This window comes from Equus caballus, chromosome 7 (assembly GCF_041296265.1).
Source record: "Equus caballus isolate H_3958 breed thoroughbred chromosome 7, TB-T2T, whole genome shotgun sequence".
Classification (NCBI taxonomy): Eukaryota; Metazoa; Chordata; class Mammalia; order Perissodactyla; family Equidae; genus Equus; species Equus caballus.
The window spans coordinates 39,066,095-39,086,703 of NC_091690.1; the positions used below are offsets into that span (position 1 = coordinate 39,066,095).

General features: G+C 41.8%; 1 protein-coding gene and 1 long non-coding RNA gene across 3 annotated transcripts in view; one reads left to right on the forward strand and one right to left on the reverse strand.

Annotated features, from left to right (window-relative positions):
* The window catches only part of PRDM10 (PR/SET domain 10), an 89,172-nt gene extending 80,100 nt beyond the window's left edge, over nucleotides 1-9,072 (reverse strand). Inside the window, exon 1 of one of the 2 annotated variants that reach the window (XM_070272967.1) lies at nucleotides 8,749-9,072. The gene's annotated coding sequence lies outside the window, so the exon portion shown is untranslated. The remainder of the gene's footprint in view (nucleotides 1-8,748) is intronic. The other variant, XM_070272966.1, reaches the window with a different exon arrangement.
* Nucleotides 9,073-14,024: 4,952 nt separating this feature from the next.
* On the forward strand, nucleotides 14,025-16,957 carry LOC138924999 (uncharacterized). The gene is made up of 3 exons (XR_011440565.1): nucleotides 14,025-14,293; nucleotides 14,503-14,726; nucleotides 15,664-16,957. It is a non-coding gene; the product is annotated as an uncharacterized lncRNA (long non-coding RNA).
* Nucleotides 16,958-20,609: the final 3,652 nt, after the last annotated feature.

Sequence of the window (20,609 nt, forward strand, 5' to 3'; positions counted from 1 at the left end):
GCTGCCTCAGTGTGGTTTGATGAGCAGTGCCATGTCCGCGCCCAGGATTTGAACCAACGAAACACTGGGCCGCCTGCAGCGGAGCGCGCGAACTTAACCACTCGGCCACGGGGCCAGCCCCAAAAACTCAAATAATTTTTAAAAACAACAATATTTATTAAACACCTTTCTGTGCCCAGCATTGATTTAGGAAACAAAAAATAGATTGGATGGAATATTTTATTAAAATATTCAGCAGAGAAGGAAAATATACATAGCATTTATTCACAGTTGTGCCAAAAAAAAGCTACCCATGTCTACAGAAAAGAACAGAGTAGCCCTCAAATATTAACTGAATCAATTCATATCAGGAAAATTACTCCAAACTTTCCTTTTCTTTTTGGTTCTCTCATGTATGCATTTCTCTAACTGTGGAATTGCTGGGCTTGAGAGTCTGCATATCTTTGACTTCCTAGGTAATGCCAAACTGTTTTCCAAAGAAGTCAAACCAACCTCTATTCCTACCAGCCAGGTAGGAACGTTCCTATCGCTCAACAGCTCCAGGCTTCGGTGCTGCCAATTTACCCTAGGCGCACAGTAACATGGCACTGTGGTTGCAGTAATTTATATTTCCTTGGTTATCAACAAGGTTGAACACGTTTTCACATGTTTATTAGACATGTGGATTTCTCCTTTTCTGCAGTGCCTGTGCAAGACTTTTGCCCATTATTCTATTAGTGCAGGTAACATCTTATTTAAGAAACCCTTCTCTATACTGAGGTCATGGATATACTCTCCTATATGCATTTCTAAAAGCTTTATTGCTTTGCCTTTCACCTACCCCGCTACCTGGGTCATAAGTCAAGTGTTGGAATCTGTGTGGGACTGTTTCTGTATGGTGTTCTATTGATCTATTAGTCTATCCTGCTGCCAATATCACATGGTCTAATTATTACAGCTCTTCTTCATCTTTAGTAGAGAAGTCTCTCCAACTTCTTTTTCAAGAGTTTCTTGCCTTTGCTTGAGCCTTGGCAAAAGTTTTAGTATCAGCTTGTCTAGCTTTTTCAAATTTGCCGGGATTACATGAAATCTATAAGTCAGTTTCAAAAGAATTGATACCTAACAATATTGAATCTTCCAATCCTTGGACCAGTGTGTCTCTCCATTTATTTAGGTTTTATTTAAAGTCATCCAATAAAGTCTTAGAAGTTTTTCTGTAAAGGTCTTACACATATTTGTTAGACTTAAAATATATCTCCTATAGTTTATAACAGTTGAAAAATCAGGAATCTGAAAAAAAGATTTTTTTTTTAAGATTTTATTTTTTTCCTTTTTCTCCCCAAAGCCCCCGGTACATAGCTGTATCTTCCTAGCTGTGGGTCCTTCCAGTTATGGCATGTGGGATGCCACCTCAGCATGGCCTGACTAGCGGTGCCATGTCCACGCCCAGGATCCAAACCGGCAAAACCCTGGGCTGCCACAGCAGAGTGAGCAAATCTAACCACTCAGCCACAGGGCCGGCCCCAAGATATGATTTTTTAAATGATGTATAAAAAGATATAATTTTTTGATGTGACATCTAGAGTTTGGGATAAGTACATATAAATATGAATAACATCTTTCTCAAAATTTTTTAATGGAGCAAAGTTCATTAAAGCACAATTATGCTATACAATTTAGTTTTAATTCCAGAATTATTGTTTTGTAGCTATATCTCACCTCAAAAGGTTTAACATACTTGAGAAAACTTGCATGTCACACAAATAAGTGTGCTAAACATCTATTGGTTGTAGGTCCTTATATTTATCAAATTATGAAGTACTTAAAATCCAGAATAATTTTAATTCACTAACCTAAAAAGAAAAAAAATAAAATAGAAGATGAATAAACGATGGGTAAGAGACCGAAATCTCATTAATATACACGTCATGTGCTGGGACTGAGAATCCAGACACCTGCTCCTAGCCTCAGCTCCCACTCCTCTTATATAATTCACTGAACTTCTGTCTCTCTTTTCTCTCATTTTTAAAGTAGTTACAACACTGTTCTGTCAGTGTCACATATCAAGGATTAAATATAAACAGTGCCTTAGAAAGGACACAAAAAGTTAGTCAAACACAAAGCATTACTGGGTCAAAGGAGTTACAGCTACTCTTCTATCAGAAGGGCATTATAAAACAGTTGCCTGTAATCACGGTTTGTGGCAAGACTGAAAATAATCCCCAATAGATTGGCCTCAAAATCTTTTTTTCTTAATGTTTTAAAGATTTTTATTTTTCCTTTTTCTCCCCAAAGCCCCCCAGTACATAGTTGTATATTTTAGTTGTAGGTCCTTCCAGTTGTGGCATGTGGGATGCTGCTTCAGCATGGCCTGATGAGCAATGCCATGTCTGCGCCCAGGATTCGAACTGGCGAAACCCTGGGCCAAGGAAGCAGAGTGCGCAAACTTAACCACTGGGTCACGGGGCCAGCCCCTGGTCTCAAAATCTTAAAGCAATGCTAAGAAAATGGTAGGATTTGCATACAAAACTAAGAATTTTGAAGAAAAGGGAGGAAAACTTCAGAAATCATTTTGAACACCTTAAGTTAATTGTTTTCACTCCTTTAAAAGGCATTCTTGTACTGCATTCTATATTAGGGGCTGAAAAAGATCCACAGCTTCTAGAAATTTACAATATGTTTAGGAAGCAAGAAATAAGCACAAATGATTGCTACACAATACAACGTAGCACTCAATAAATGTTACTATTATTACAAAGCAGCATAAAAATCCCGTAGGACAGGGGCGGTCCTTATCCGCAGTTTCACTTTCTGGAGGTTTCCTTACTCATGGTTAACAGCAGACCAAAATATTAAATGGAAAATTCCAGAAATGAACAATTCATGTTTTAAATTGCCCGCCATACTGAGCAGCTCTGTGATGAAATCTTGCACTGTCCTGCTCTGTCCGCCCAGGACGTGAATCATCCCTTTGTCCCCCGAATCCACTTTGTATATTTACCTGCTAGGTATCACAGTGCTAGTGTTCAAGTAACCCCTATTTCACTTAATAACGTCCCCAAAGCACAAGAGTAGTGATGCTGGCAATTCAGATGTGCCAAAGAAAAGCCATAAAGTGCTTCCTTTAAGTGAAAAGGTGAAAGTTCTTGACTTAATAAGGAAGGGAAAAAAATCATATGCTGAGGCGGCTAAGATCTAAGGTCACTTTTATTACAGTATATTGTTGTAATCGTTCTATTTTATTATTAGTTATCGTTAATCTCTTACTGTGCCTAATTTATAAATTAAACTTTATCATAGGTATGTGTGTATAGGAAAAATCATGGTTTATATAGGGTTCAGTACGATCTCAGTTGCAGGCATCCACTGTGGGTCTTGGAACGTACACCCCACGGATAAGGGGGTGCCATTCTATTTCAAATTTCAGGGTCCATAAATAAAGTCTCACTGGAACAGAACCGTGCTTTCACACTCCAGGGGTAAGAGAAGAGCAGTTGCAACAGGGACCGTGTGACCCACAAAGCCGCAAATATTTACTATCTGGTTCTTTACAAAGAAAGTTTATCGACCACTGCTCTAGGAGGATGGATGAGATTTTGGTGGGCAGAACTAGAGGAAGAGGGAGGGGTGGGCAGAGAGAGACAAACATTCCATCTGAGAAATGAAGGAGTGAAAACATGAAGGAAAACCCCAGAATATTACAGGGACAATGGGAAGACCAATGTGGCTGAAGCAGAAGGTCTAAAATCGGTAAACAGATACTGAGCCACTGATTACTATGTGCTTTGTTACTGGGTCATTTATACTATTGGAGAGAGTAATTACAAGCATTCTCATACCAAGTCTGTGAAATCGGTACTGTTATTATCCCCATTAATAATTAAGAAAATAGTTAAATGATTTGATAACGAAACTAAGGCTTATGGAAGTTAACTAACCGCCAAGATCACAGCCAGTCAATTGAGCTGACCCGTGAATCAAGGTCCCTTTGCCCGTAGAGCCCATGCTGTTAACCGCTACACCATATCGAACCTCCATACCAGGTAGTAAAAAGAGCACATCTAGGGGCTGGCCTGGTGGCGCACTGGTTAAGTGTACACGTTCCACTTCTCGGCGGTCCAGGGTTCGCGGGTTTGGATCCCAGGTGCAGACATGGTACCCTTTGGAAAGCCATGCTGTGGCAGGTGTCCCACATATAAAGTAGAGGAAGATGGGCACGGATGTTAAGTTAGCTCAGGGCCAGTCTTCCTCAGCAAAAAGAGGAGGATTTGTGGCAGATGTTAGCTCAGGGCTAATCTTCCTCAAAAAAGTAAAAAAGTAAATCTAAAAAAAAGAGAGAGAAATACATCTACAAAGGTCATTTAGGGCAAAACTGTCAAGGTTTCCAAATATAGGTGTAAAAAGAATATGATTTTATGTGTAGGCTTTGATTCCTTAACAGCTTTTAAAAGGAGAGCTGTCCCATGAGCTGGTCCAAAGTGTTCCACACTTAGAATCAGACTATTGTGGCCTTTCGTTAAATCACAGGAGAAAAAATTGTGAGCTTGATTTTCTCAATTTCGAGTTTCTCCCAAAAATATTTCTTAAATCTTTGAAAAATGGCACATTATAAAAATCAATGAGTAAGTAGCAGACCAAGTTTGGGAAAATTCAGCTGATTATGCTTAGTTCAATTTTTTTTAATGGATTATGTACTCAACAGATGTCATTTTACTATTTTAAGTTCAAATGATTAATTGAATATATTAATTCAATAACAGTTAACTCAATTATCTGAAAGTGGTTTTAAAAGTAAGATATTCTTCCAAAGAATGATGTTTCTGTGAGAACTATCATAAGCACTAAGAAAAATCAGACATATCTACATAGTAGCAATATCTATTAGCTGAAACTGTAGAAACAAAAAGATAATACATTGTCGATGACTTCCTGCTATTTGCAAACACCCCACCCCACGACTAAGTCTAAAGCTGCACTGGTCAATAGAAATATCCTGCAAGCCACACATGTAAGCCACATATGTAATTTTAAATCTTCTAGTTGCCACATTTTTTAAAAGTAGAAACAGGTGAAATTAATTGTAACAATATATTTTATTTAACCTAGTATATGCAACATATTATCATTTCAACATGTAATCAATATTTCAGAAATTGAAGTATTTTATTTCTTCATACTAAATCTCAAATTTGGCACATATTTTACCCTTACAGCACTAGCCATATTTCAAGTGCTCCACAGCCGCATGTGGCCACTGGCTCTCACACTAGACAGCAGAGATGTGAGGGACTGCTCTTCCAAAGATTACGGCAGGAAAGAGGCTACGGATTGCAACCGAAGAGTCACACCGACAAAGTGAAAGACATGGGTAAAGAAAGAGAGCGTTTAGCTCCAATATTCTAACATTGAAATAAATGAGAGTGCGACCAAGAAATGAATAACAAACAATAATAGACTATTTTAGCAGACAGTAATCTTTCAGCAAGCTACACACTTGAGGTTCTTAAAGCACTGACAGTACTGATTTTATAATGATTGTTTTCACCACATTTTAACTAGTCTTGCTATAATTGTGACTTGGGATTATCCGTAAGCTCTCTCCTTATCCCTGAAATCTCTAAACTATTTCAAAGTTTTCCAAAAAGAGCCTGTTTCCAGGTGCTTTCCACAACTAGAACAAATTTAAAGTCTACAGATTTATGGGCAATGGGAAGCCACTGAATGATTTTGGAAAGGGAATGGAAATAATGTTTCAGTACTAATAGTGAAGTATCAGTGTTACAGAAGGAGCTGTAAGAAATAAACTGGAAAGGCACCAGTTCAGAATGTTCCATGTAAGTCTTGAACTAGGGTTACAACACTGAGAATAAAAAAGGGACAGAGGCCAGATACCCTTTAGCAGTGATTGAACTAAATCATGTAAACAGTGTAATGCCAGAAGAGGGAGAGGAAGGTTTCAACAGAGAATGACCAAAATAATAAAGTCAGAAAAAGCTCCGCCTTCACCTTCCTGCCCCTACCCCATACCCCAGGAGAATTTGAGTGGGACCATTCTGCAAACTTGGTAGCAAACATTTCCTATTTCTTAACTACTGGCTCCTTCTAGACTCCAGACCAAATTCTCATTTGCTAATACTAAAGTATCTGTGATAAATTTAAACAGTAATCAATAAATTCCACTTGTGAAAAAGATACAAATTGCTGGACAAGGTGTGTCTATTACACTCTTCGGGATGGAGGTTGGGTGGGGGAAGCCTGTGTATTTTAGTGGCAATAGGTCAAAGTCCATCAACATTCCACTTTAAAACAAACTCTGACTAAACAATTCAAATATTGCAATGACAGGATGTTTAATAGTTTATCATTTTTACCAAATGAAAGTATGCAGTTACCATGTGTTTACCAGTGCATAAAATGTAAAATTAAGGAAACCAAAATTATGGCTCAATACTTCTCAACACTGATCAATTCTGCTTGTTACTCAGAAATATTCCATTAGGTTATGCCTTTTAAAAGTGAAATAAATAAAATATAATTCTTTTACTTCAGAGGATTTCATGATGCCTCCTTCTAGTAATGGGGAAAACTACTAAAAGTGGCAAATTTTCAGCGAAGTCATTAGGTACCTATCTACATTTAAAAAAGAAAAAAACTAGATGTGAAAACCACGTATCAGGATGCCAAGTCTGTAAAAATGTTTTATACACACACAAAGATTTGAAGCACACCAAAACATCAGCAGGTATGGTCTCTGGTAATTGTTCTTGGGTAACTTTTACCTTTTATACTGTTCCCATATTTTCTATGTTTCTACAATGATCATTTATTATAGTTAAAACTAGAAGAAAAAATAAATTTAGACAAGTGGAAATCAAGGCGGTGCCAATCGATTTAGGATCATATTGGATTAAAATGCTACCCTTTGTACCACCGGAACCTCTAAGTAAGCAGCAGCCAGGTGAAGACCGGACTCCACCTTATCGATCACACGCGCCCAGTGAATGACATTGACATGTGCAATATTCGACGCGCACATTAATACGTGGTGGGCACACTACAAAACGCTAAAAACTAAAAAATGGCTTTTTTAGAAAAACAGAGCAGTTTAGTACCCTTGCAAAACAAATAACAGAGCAGAGACAAGAATGGGTCTCAAGGAATAAATGAATAAAGAGAAGTCACAAGTGGGAAAAATGTCTTGGTCCAAAATGTTAAAACGTAAATCTACTACTAAATTGTTCACTTTCAAGTGGTTCATTTTGTCGATTTCACCTCAATTAATTCAAAAAGTAAACCTAGAAGTTACTTTCTAAATATACCAGATTGAATGAACACTGCCTTAAACACGGCTTTGCCCCAATCCTTTTTTTTTCCCCCTCTAATTTTGTTTTCTCAATTCTAGAGCAACCGGCAAGTACGGTTCATCACCGGAGAAGCCCCCGCGGTGCTGGGGTGCAGCGCGCAAGAGAGCCCCAAAGCAGCCGGCGCACCTTCCTGCCTTCACAGAGCTTACAGCCAAAGGTGGAGGGGTAACAAAAGAGCGGCTCAAAAAAGAGGCCACAAACAGTCACGTGTGATTTTGCTGTTTTTTAATGAAAGTTAAGTAACTGCTGAGTCTAAAGAACTTTTGAGGGTGATGAGCCTGGCAAGATTTGAACAGGTGAAAGCGCAGAATTAAGCCCAGGGCTGAGCTGGGTGGGACTCATCACACATTTAATCCTCGTTGACAGCCCCAAAACCAGCCCACCTGGGGCTTAGGCGTGCACAAACATTGACTGAAAATTGACTGAAATCCGACAAATCCGCCAAGCAAGGCTAAACACGCACGCACACAAAATTCAACAGCGCTGCGCTCATTTTCCTTAATCGAGCACCGAAGACTTGGCTACCGACTGAAAAATGCTTCATGAAAGCTGATGATCGGCTGGAAACCATACACCATCAAGCGGCTCCCAAAGGCCTCTGGCTCCCGCCTGTGCACTCGGCCCGGCCTCCCCGACTGTTTACCGAGCCCGACACAACGTGCCCTGCCCACGCCCCTGCGAGCGGGGCCTCCCGGGTCCCGGCGACGCCACCTTGTAAATAAGGGACGGGGCGGGGGGACCAGCAGTCAATGGCACGGGGTGGCGCGGCCTCCCACGACAAAGCAGGGCGCCCCATCCGACCGAGCCCCCGCCGCGCGGGCCGGGCCGCGCCGCCACCCCCGCGCCGCCCCGCGCGCCCGGCCGACGGAGACGGCCCGCAGCGCCGCGAGCGCCGGCCCAACCGCCGCAGCAGGGACGCGCAAGGCGCCCAACCGCCGTCCCGGCCCAACCAACGCGGGCAGGGGAGGCGAGGAGCGCGCGGCCGGCGGAGCGTGCGGGCCGCTCGGGGGGCGCAGGGGCAGGCCGCGCGTGGGGAAGGCAGGGGCGAAGAGGCTCCGCGGCCGGCGCTGAACGCAGCGCCAGAAGGGGCTCCATTAGGGGGTTTTGCCCCTTTCCCCTTGGAAGGTGCAGATGGTTTGACCCCCCACCCCGAGTGAGGTGCCTTGTCCCAGCCCCGGCTGGACTGTACCATCGGGCGGTGCCGCCGGGATTTCTCCCCCCCACCACCACCATCAATTCCCCCCCCACCCGGGTCCGCGGTCGGTTGGCCCCGGCCGGGCTCTGAGACGCGGAAAGAGCTTGGCGCCATTTTGGGTGGGACTAAGCAAAGACGAAACACCCTCCCAGTCGATGGGGTACTCTGGACGCTGACTTATCCGGTTCCCTTAATCCTTTAGGTACTTACACGACGTTGGGTGAGGGGAGCTGGAAGATCAGCGGGTCCCCGGTCCTCTCTCCCTAGGGGTGATGGAAATCAAACCCCCCCCGCCACCTCCAGGTGGTTCTTCCCGCCGCAGAGTGGGAGCAGCATAAAAGGCGGGGTCTCGTTAGCATAATCTGCCTGGCAACCTGATCTCGGCGTTATATGATTGGTTGAACTCTGTAAACCCCATGCCCTGCTTAGAGACGAGTAAGGCTGGGGCAAACTGACAGGCCCAGATTTAAGAGTCATGACGAAGATCCTGAGACGCTTATTCAGGCGGCAGAGAAGCCAAAAGGAGATTCATACAATGGCCCAATGACTGAAGGCCTCTTTATTTCGTGCTCTGCAGTTCATGTAAAACCCAATCAAAGAGCGGGTCTCAGGCGGCGCTCGGCTGCGTTTGTATTCTAAGCCAATCAGAAAAGCCGACTCTTCGGATTCAGGGTCTAGCCCGCTCCGAGGACCCGCTGCCGCCAAGGTGGGGAAACGTGTGGCCCAGGCGCGCCAGGTGGACTGCCGGCCGGGGTTCCGAGCCAGCCCCGCGCACAGCCGAGAGGCCCCGAGCCTTGAGAAGCTGCGCCCCGCTCTGTCTGCACCTGGAGCGGCCTGCTTGCCTGCGGAGCGCTCAACCGACCGATGCTACCACGGAACCCCAACGCCCCGCAGGCCCCCGGGGTCACCAGGTCTCCCCGGGCCTCAGGTTCAAGCCTCGCCATGCACCGTAGCCCGAGCGCTCCTCCTGGGGCTGACGGCGCTTCCCCCCACCTCTGATCCGGCGGACTTTGTCTTTGCTCAGTCCTTGCCAAACCCGGGTGTGCCTTACTCCAAGGAAGATGCTTTCCCTTTTACCATTCTGAAAAAAAAAAAAATGATTTTCCAAAAAAAAAAATGGTTTTCAGGAACGTGAAGAAGTATTATTAAACACTGGTTAACCAAATGACTTAACTTGCTTATTTCTTAACTCACTCAGGCTTCCACATCTACCGTCCCTTAAAATTGCCGTCTCAAAGGGCAGCCAAGTGCTCGTAGAAATGAGCTCAAGCTTTGGGGCAGACGCCCAGCTCCAGTTAGCCGCCCTAATACGAACGGCAACTAGATCTCGAGCAGGATGTCCCAGCTGAGGTCTGCTGACAACAAATGATACCAAGGAACCCCCAAAAGGAGAACTTGACATGAGGACTAGGGCCATCTGGACTGGAGAGCCCACGTTACCCTCCTGGACTTAGAGAAATGATCTAAAACTTTCCAGTGCACAAATATTGCAGGTGGACACCACCCCAGAGATTTTTCTCATTCAGAAGGCTGGAGTGAACCTCAGGAATCTGCATTTTATATGTAATTTTAAATTAATTCTTAAATTCACACAGTAAAATTCACTCCATTCAGTATACAAGTATTTTTTGAATATGTGCTGTGTACCAATCACTGTTCTGAACAATGAGGATAGAATGGGAACCAAAAACAAAGTCTCTGCTATCTTGGAGCTTACATTCTAGTGAAGGCAACAGAAGAAAATTAATAAAATAATTCCAGGTGATAATAAGTGCTATGAAGAAAATAAAGCAGGAAAATGCAAAAGAGAGGAAAATTCTGGCAATTTAAATAGGGGACCAAAGAAGTTCTTTCTAAGATACTAACATTTGAGCTGAGTGATGAAAAAGAAAGCCAGCCGTGCTAAGATTTGGAGAACATTGTAGTCTGAGAGAATGGCAAATGAAAAGGCATGAGGGGGAAAAAGAAGCATGGCATACAAATATTCATCTCTTCTTCCATTGAAAAAGTACTCACTGAATGCTTGTGATATTCCAGGCACTGTCCCAGGTGCTTCGGGATTTGTCAATTAACCCTGTAGACAAAAGGAAAAACACAACACATAAAAATTCCTGCCTTCATGGAGCTTTCACTCTAACACGCTGAAAAACAGTAAGAAGCCCAGAGTTGCTGGAACACAGGACAAGGAGTATAGTGATCCAAGAAAACTTGGGGGAGTAGGCAAGGGCCAGATCACCTAAAGCTTTGAGGGCTATGGTATGGGAGTGGTTATTGTATTTTAAGTGCAGTTTAAAGTAGTTGGACTTTTGTTTGTTTGTTCGAGGAAGATTAGCCCTGAGCTAACATCTGCCGCCAATCCTCCTCTTTTTGCTGAGGAAGACTGGCCCAGAGCTAACATCGTGCCCATCTTCCTCTACTTTATATGTGGGACGCCTGCCACAGCATGGCTTGACAAGCGGTGCCATGTCTGCACCCAGAATCTGAACCGGCGAACCCTGGACCACTTAAGCGGAACATGGGAACTTAGCCACTGCGCGACCGTGCTGACCCCTAGTTGGAATTTTTAAGCAGAGGTATGATATAACTTTTTTTTTTTTTTAAGATTGGCACCTGTGTTAACATCTGTTGCCAATCTTTTTGTTTGTTTGTTTGTTTTGTTTTTCTTTTTTCTTCTTCTCCCCAAAGCCCCCCAGGACATAGTTATATATTCTAGTTGTAGGTCCTTCTATTTCTGCTATGTGGGATGCCACCTCAGCACGACCCGACAAGCGGTGCCAGGTCTGCACCCCAGATCTGGACCGGCGACACCCAGCGCTGAAGCAAGGTGCACGAACTTAACCAACTCAGCCATGGGGCCCGCCTCACAACTTTTTTTTTTTTTTAAAGATAACTCTGGCTGCTGTAGGAAGCTTATTCTGTTGGGAGAGGGGACAAGAAACGAGAGACAAGGAGGATAGTTAGGGGTCTCTTGTAGTATGCTCTAATCACAAAATGAGAGTGATCTTGACTAAACTAGTAGTGTAATTGGAGAGAAGTATATGGACACCAGCTATGTGTTGGAGATAAAGCCACAGAACTTGCAAATGGAGAAGATAATGGGACAGAGTAGGGGTTTCTAGTGATGACAAGAGAATGATCAAGAGTGTCTTATGAAGTTGAGACTTGAGTGACGTAAATGTTGCTGCCTTAACTGAGATTGGGAAGACTGGGAAAGAAAGGGTTAGAAAATTGAGAGTTCTATTGTAGTCATGTTAAGTTTCTAATATCTCTTAGAAATCCAATTGGACCTACTGTATCAGCAGTTGGAATTCAAAGAGAGATCAGGGCTACAATACAATTTTAGGATTCATCAGACTATAAATTGTATTTAAATACATAGGATTACATGAATTCTAATGAGATAAGGCCTTCTAATGAGGATTAGATGATGGAGAGAGTGTATATGGAGAAGACAAGAAGGTCCGGGACTGAGCTCTTGAGAGCTGCTGAATTTGGAGGTGAGAGATAGCAGGGAAGCCAACAAAAGAGACTGTGAAGGCCAGTGAAACAGGAGGAGCACAGACGAGGGTGGCTCTGAGAATCCAAAGGAAGAAAGGGTTTCAAAAGGATGCAGCAGCTACTGTTGCTGGGAGGTAAAGATAAAGACAGATAACCTGTGGGTCTGGGAAGATGGAGGTGGAAGGAGCTGGTAACTTGTCAATGGCAGCTTCAGGGGAACGTTAGGAAACTTATTAAGAGTTGCCTGAAAAAAGAATGGGAGGCAAAGAGTGACATCTGTTGCCAATAGTATAGCAGATAAGATAGGCCAATAAAAACTGAAATATTGTATACGCTATTTGTAAGAGACTTTTTCTTTAGTGCATCACAGAGCAGGCAGCAGAGAGAAGAAGCTACAAAAGTTAAAAACAAAGTAAAAAGGGAAAGCTCATAATTACAGAGGAAAGCAATCTAATAAAAGAAAAAGGAATTCTAGAAAAAGAAAATACATAATTTGGCAGCAACTATAACAGTTATATAATTTTTTCAAGCAAGAATTACCAATGGATGCTAAAACTAATGGATGAGAATGTGATGGTTTGATATCAACATGGTCTTGAAATATCTCTACAAAATATACTTATTAATTACAAAGGAAAAATATAATAACTTTACATAGAGAAATTTGGCAGATGCCATCATAGCGATCAAAGTTACCGTGCTTAGGAATAGGACAGTAGATACTACGTGCCTCTGCATATGATACACGGAAAAGGACACAACTTCATCTCTGCAATATGGCTGCCAAAAATGAACAACCTGGATCTAATTATAAGGAAACAAGAGGCAAACCCAAATTGGGGAACATTCTACGAAATAACGGGCCTGTAATCACCTTAAAAATATTGTCATGGGGGCCGGCCCAGTGGCACAGCGGTTAAGTTCCCACATTCTGTTTTGGCTGCCCAGGGTTCACCGGTTCGGATCCCAGGTGTGGACATGGCACCGCTTGGCAAGCCATGCTGTAGTAGGCGTCCCCCATATAAAGTAGAGGAAGATGGACACAGATGTTAGCTCAGGGCCAGTCTTCCTCAGCAAAAAGAGGAGGATCGGCAGCAGATGTTAGCTCAGGGCTGATCTTCCTCAAAAAAAAAAAAGAAATATTGTCATGAAAAACAAAGAAAGCCTGAGAAACTGTTGCAGACTAAAGGAGACTAAAAAAACATGACAACTAAGTGCAATATATGCTCTGAATTGCATCCTGGAACAGGAAAAAACATTTTTACATATATCAAGGACATTAGTGGGACAGTTGGTCACGTTGGAATAAAATCTGTAGATTAGGTAATAATATTATATAAATGTTAATTTCCTGATTTTGATGATTGTACTGTGGATTTATAAAGGTATATCCTTGCTTTTAGGAAATATACACAGAGTAAAGGAGAAATGTATCTGCAACTTATTCTCACACAGTACAGAAAAAGAAAAAATATGTATACATATGATTAAAATGTTAACATATGCGGAAACTGCATAGCAGGTGTATGAGAATTCTTGTTATATTTTTGCAACTTTTCTGCAAATTTAAAATAATAAAACAAGATAATAGTCAAAAAAACAAACAGGCCAGTCATTTGGCTCCAGGTCTGCCCTGTGACGAAAGGGGGTGACCCATATAGGAACTGGGTGGGCTGCAGAGACACAGTCAAGGAGTTGGTGACCAGGCCAGGGTTGTTCAGAGCTTCACGCTTAGGTAGGGTGGTTGAGGAAGAAGCCTAACGGGGTCCAAGTGCGGGTAACTATGAGTGTAACTGGCTGTGTGAGTTTGTACTGGGTTGAATAGTATCCTCCAAAGTTTATATCTGGGACCTGTGACTCTGACCTTATTTGGAAATAGGATCTTTGAAGATATAATTAGCTCAGATGAGGTCAAACTGAATAGGTTGAGCCCAGCCCGATGACTTGTGTTCTTAAAAGAAGAGAAAACAAAGACTCAGATACACAAGGGGAGGACATATGAAGGCAGAGGCAGAAATGGAGTATGATGCATCTACAAGCCAAGGAAAACCAAAGATTGCCAGCAACCACCAAAAGCTTGAAGAGGAGAAGGATGGTTGCCTAGAGCCTTCAGCCGGAGCATGCCCTGCCAGCACCTTCATTTCGGACACCTGGCCTTCAGAACTGAGAGAGAGTCAATTTCTATTGTTTTAAGCTCCCTAGTTTATGGTGCTTTGTTATGACAGCCATAGGAAACTAAGACAACATCATAAAGCGGGTGAGACTCTATGCAGATGAAATCCTAGGGGGGTGGGCAGGGTATCTGAATGTGAATGGCTGGGATTATGAGCATTTATGAGATAGCAACAGTTTGGGGGGCATTTAAACAATAATTTTTTTTAAGATTGGCACTTGAGCTAACAACTGTTGCCAATCTTTTTTCTTCTTCTTCTTCTTTCTTCTCTTCTTCTCTCCAAATCCCCCCAGTACGTGGTTGTATACACTACATGCAAGTCCTTCTGGTTCTGCTATGTGGGATGCCGCCTCAGCCTGGCTTGATAAGCGATACCATGTCCGTGCCCAGGATCCGAACGGAGGAAACCCTGGGCTACCAAAGTGGAGCATGCAAACTCAACCACTCGGCCACAGGGCCGGCACCAGTTTGGCTTTTTTTTAAAGATTTGAAAGGAAAAGCCTAAGGAATTGAGCAGGTAATTATTTTAAAATGTGATTTTTATATAAAATCAGACACACTTATTGTGGAGTGGAAAATAAAATCAGCTTTTAAAAAAAAAATGTAGATAAGATGACTGCAGAAGAACTTGCTGTTATGGTGTATCTGCTTTTGATTGTGTCCCAGACTCCTAGAAATCTTGAGTCACAAAACTGGATATCATCTTCAGTTCAAACACTTAGAGTAACGGATGTTGGAGAAAGGACCGTAGAGGAGGTGATGTGCAGGAGAAGCCTGGACAGTTAATAAGCAGAGGGAAAAGCAGCATGAAGATTGAATTAAGTTACATCTTTCTCCATGAAATACAGTCAAGGAAAAAGACAGGATGTGTGTGAAATGGAAAAGTACTTTCCACCAAACGTTGTTACTTCAAGAAAACACCTTTATGAATGTGACTTAGTTTGAAAGATTTGGACCCTATTTTAGATTTCAGTATGAGGGAAGCTGTGGAGGCAAGAATTATCATGAATGTAATGAGTATGCTATGGTTCATCCTATTTGTAGTAATCTCATTTAAGGGTAATTGTCGTGAGAAAAGTCTTCTCAGAAATATAATGTCAACAGATACCCGAGAATTAATATGAAAGAGGAACTATAGCATGTAAGGAATGTTGGAAAGCCTCCAGCCAAATCAGATCTCCTTAAGCATAAAAAAGGTCATACTGGAGAAAAAGTCATGCAGATAATAAATGTGGAAAACCTTTAGCCTGACACAATGCCTAAGAGATCACGAGAAAACCCGTCATGGAGAGTGTGCATTCATGCATGTGCTGCTGTAGTCAAGTGTTTTTTTTTTCAAGTGTTCTCTTGACTCTTCCCTCGCCCTACGTTTAAGAAGCCATATAGGAAGAAAACTGTGTAACAGTGGAAAAGCCTTCAGCTGTAACAGAAAAAACTTATTCTCGTTGTTCTAGGGAGAAACCTTATGAATGTGGGAAAGCTTCTATTCAAATATCAAGACTGGTAGACACCAAAGAAGACATGCTGAAGAGAAACCGTTCATGCGGAAGGAAAGTGAGAAAGCCTTCAGGAGCAAATCAAATCTCACAGAGCATGAGGAAATTCATACTGGAAAGAAACCCCTGAATGTAATCAGTGTGTAAGTGTCTTCAGCTAGAACCTCCTTAAAGATCAAAACATTCATCCTGGAAAGAAACTCTATAAATGCAAAGAACGTGGACAATCTTCAGCTTAAAGGACAACCTTATTATTCATCAAATAATCCATACAAGAGAGAAATCTTGTGAATGTCGTAGGTGTGAGAAAGCTTTTATTCAGAAATCAAGCCTCGTTAGACACTAAAGAAGTCATCCTGGAGATAAACCCTATGCCTGTAAGGAAGGTGGGAAAGCATTCAGTGGCAAATGAAAATTCCCGTTTGAGAGATGCCCTATAAATACAGTCATGCGTGGCTTAATGACAGGAACGTGTTCTGAGAAATGCATCTTTAGGCGATTTCATCATGTGTGAGCATCATACGGTGCACTTACACACACCTAGCTGGTGTAGCCTACTACACACCTAGGCTGTATGGTACTAATCTCACGGGACCACTGTTATATATGTGGTCTGTTGACCTAAATGTTGTTATGCAGCGCATGACTGTACAATGAATGTGCAAAAATCTTCAGGCAGAAACTATACTTCATTAAATATTATAACCTTCAGACAGGAGAGACACCCTATATATGTACTAAGGGTGGAAAAACCTTCTCTCAAATTACGCTGCTTATTGTACATGTAAGAACCTCTACAGGTAACATGAACGTAAAATGTATGGAAAGCCTGCTCTCGGTTTCAAACAATGCTCCGGAGTACTATGCAGCAATAAAAAGAAATGACCTATTAGCACGTGCAACAATGTAAATTAGTATCAGAATAGTTATGCTGAGTAAAATAAGCCAGACCAAAAAAAGGTATATACTTCATGATTCCATTTATATAAAATTCTAGAAAATGCCAACTAATCTGTAGAGGTAGGAAGCAGATCAGTGATAGTGTGGGGCGGGGGAAGGGGAAGGGATTACAAAGGTTCAAAAGGAAATTTCTGAAGATGATGACTATGTTCCTTTTCTTGATTGTGGTGATGGAGTTATGGATGTGTACATATTTTGAATCTTGTTAAGCTGCCCACCTTAAACATGTGCAGTTTAATGTGTGTCAGTTATAGCTCAATAAAGCTGCTAAGATTGTTTTTGGAACTTCTAACCATTATAAGTCAAGAAAATTTTTTAACTGGTTAAGAATTTGAAAAGGAGAATTTAATCTCTATTTATTTATAATGTGGTTAGGATTTACCAAAGTCTCAAAGGATTTTTATTTTATTTTATTTGTTTATTTTAAGGTTTTATTTTTCCTTTTTCTCCCCAAAGCCCCCTGGTACAAAGTTGTGTATTTTTAGTTGTGGGTCCTTCCAGTTATGACATATGGGATGCTGCTTCAGCATGGCCTGATGAGTGGTGCCCTGTCCTCGCCCAGGATCCAAACCGGCAAAACCCTGGGCCACCGAAGTGGAGCATGCAAACTTGACCACTCAGCCATGGGGCTAGCCCCTCAAAGGTTTTTTAGGTAAACATAATATAAACAAAAATACTGAAAGACTTAAATAGAACAATAAAACAATAAAAATCTCCTAAAACAATCTGGGATACTATATATACCGTCTCTTCTAGGGACACTGGTGACCTTCTCCACCAAGACTTGAAAAACCAAGAAGCTGTAATGGAGAAAAAGCTAGGGGCTAGCCCAGTGGCGTAGTGGTTAAGTTTGCATGCTTCATTTCAGTGTCCTGGAGGTCACAGGTTCAGATCTTGGACACAGACCTACACACCACTCATCGAGCCAGACTGTGGAGGCATCTCACATACAAAACAGAGGAAGATTGGCACAGATGTTAGCTCAGGGCTGATCTTCCTCACCAAAAAAAAGAAGAAAAACTATAATGGAGACAATAGACATGTTTTAATTACATGTAAATAAAAACCTTGGCTATATATACTATAAACAAAGCCAATAAACAACACATCAGAATTTTTGCTATACAAAGAGCAATTACGGAGTAATTTCTTAGAAATTTATAAGAAGCAAACAACCCAAAGGTAAAACAGACAAAGGGTATTAAGAAAACTTCAGGGAGAGGTAGCCCTGATGGCCTATAGGTTAAAGGTCAGCCTGCTCCACTTTGGTGGCCCAGGGTCAGTTCCCAGTCATGGAACCACACCACTCGTCTGTCAGTAGCCATGCTGTGGCGGTGGCTCACATAGAAGAACTAGAAGGACTTATAACTAGGATATACAACTATGCACTGGGGCTTTGGAGAGAAAAAAAGAAGAGAGAGGAAGATTGGCAACAGATGTTAGCTCAGAGTGAATCTTTCCCAGCCAAAAGAAAAGAAAACTTCAGGGAAGGGCAAATCCAAATGCCCAAAACCATATTACAAGATACACAAACGTTAAGCATCAGGGAAATGGAAATTAAAATAATTATTAGATATTACTTTATATTCATCAGAAAAAAATTTAAAAGAACAGTAGCACCTACTGTTAGAGCACTTTCTTATGATGTTAGTGGCTTTATGAATCATTCCAGTCTTTTTGGAAAGCAAGGTAGTAACATCCATTAAAATTAAATATGTATATAAGTAGATACATATTATAGGTAATACCTGTATAATTGTTTAATTCAGCAGTCCCCATTCTGAGATTCTTTCCAGAAGAAAGAAAAGCACCAATATAAGGTGTTTAATGTAGTATTTTTCATAAAGTCATAAAACTGGAAGCAATCAAAACATAATGGTACATCTACACATAGAACAGTATGAAGCAATTAAAGAGAATGAACGATAAATTTATCAGTGGGCTTGGAGGGATTTCCAAGAAATATTGTTGAATTAAAAAGCCAACATGAAGAAATTGTGTTGTGCCAGGAATCAACTAGAGAAACAGAACCAGTGGGAACATCTCTTAAGGGATTTATGGCAGGAATTGGCTTACAGGATTGTGGGGGCCGCTAAGCAAGTCCACAGGGCAGGCTGTCGGAAGGGCAGGCTGGAACTCTCTGGAACAGGGGGAAGCTTCAGTCTCGGAGAATTTCTTCTTTTTCCTGGAAGTCCCAGTTCTGCTCTTAAGGTCTTTCAACTGATTGGATGAGGCCCACCCAGATCATCTAGGATATTCCTTAAAGTCACTGATTATGGCTTTTTTTGTTTTTTTTTAAGGATTGGCACCTGCGCTAACAACTCTTGCCAATCTTTTTTTTTTTTTTTTACTGCTTTATCTCCCCAAACCCCCCCCACCCCCCACCCCCCCCCCCCCCACACACACAGTTGTATATCTTAGTTGCAGGTCCTTCTAGTTGTAGGATGTGAGATGCCGCCTCAACGTGGCCTGACGAGCGGTGCCATGTCCGTGCCCAGGATCCGAACCCTGGGCCGCCGCAGCAGAGCACGCGAACTTAACCACTCAGCCACGGAGCCGGCCCCTGATTATGGCTTTTAATAACATCTATAAAATACCTTCTTAGCAACGCCTAGATTAGTGTTGATGGAGTAACCAAGTTGACACATATAACTGACCATCACATGTGTAATATTTCATTTTGAAAAATATATAATGAGAAAACCCTAGTATATTTATGTTTGTACTTTATATGTATATGAAAATATCTGTACATTTGTGAATATATGCTTAACACATACGTGTTGTGCATATGGTTGAGCAAGGAGAAAAACTATTTAATAGTTATCTCGGTATGTGGGTTAGGGTGAGGCAGGTGAAGGGCAGGAGAAGAGGAGGAGAGTGCCAAGCAAAAAAAGAAAAAAAAGGGGCTGGCCCGGTGGCCGAGTGGTTAAGTTCGCGTGCTCCGCTGCAGGTGGCCCGGTGTTTCGTTGGTTCGAATCCTGGGCGCGGACATGGCACTGCTCATCAGACCACGCTGAGGCAGCGTCCCACATGCCACAACTAGAAGGATCCACAACGAAGAATATACAACTATGTACTGGGGGGCTTTGGGGAGAAAAAGGAAAAAATAAAATCTTTAAAAAAAAAAAAGAAAAGACTGCAATATAAAAAAATCATAAAATCCAGGATATATCATATCATCATATTTATAGATTTATATAAAATAATCTATGTGCATATATATGAAGACATTTAAAAACTAAAATACATAAATATTTAGCAAGTATTCAATAGATAAAAGAGTGCTCATTGCTTGTTAATTTTCTAATATATCATAATCAAGGAGAAGTGGAATTGTTCTTCTTAAATATCTCTTTTAAAACATGAACAGGGGCCAGCCCAGTGGCACAGCGGTTAAGTGTGCACGTTCTGCTTCGGTGCTCTGGGGTTCACTGGTTCAGATCCTGGGTGCGGACCTATGCACTGCTGGTCAAGCCATGCTGTGGTAGGCACCCCACATATAATGTAGAGGAAGATGGGCATGGATGTTGGCTCAGGGCCAGTCTTCCTCAGCAAAAAGAGGAGGATTGGCAGCAGATGTTAGCTCAGAGCTAATCTTCCTCAAAAAATAAAATAAAATAAAAGGAAATCTCTTAGTGATAATAAAAATATTACATGCATTTTAAAAAAAAAACACGAACACTATCTGTATTAATTTCCTAGGAACAAATTACCATAAACTGAATGGCTTAAAACGATAGACAACTATTCTTTTACAGTTCTGGAGGCTAGAAGTCCAAAACCAAGGTATTGGCAAGGTCATGCTCCCTCTGAAGGCTCTGGGGTGAATCCTTCCTTGCCTCTTCCAGCTTCTGGTGGTGGCTGGCAATCCTTGGCATTCCTGGGCTTGTTATTACTCCAGTTTCTGCCTCCATCTTGACATGGCTGTCTTCCTTCTGTGT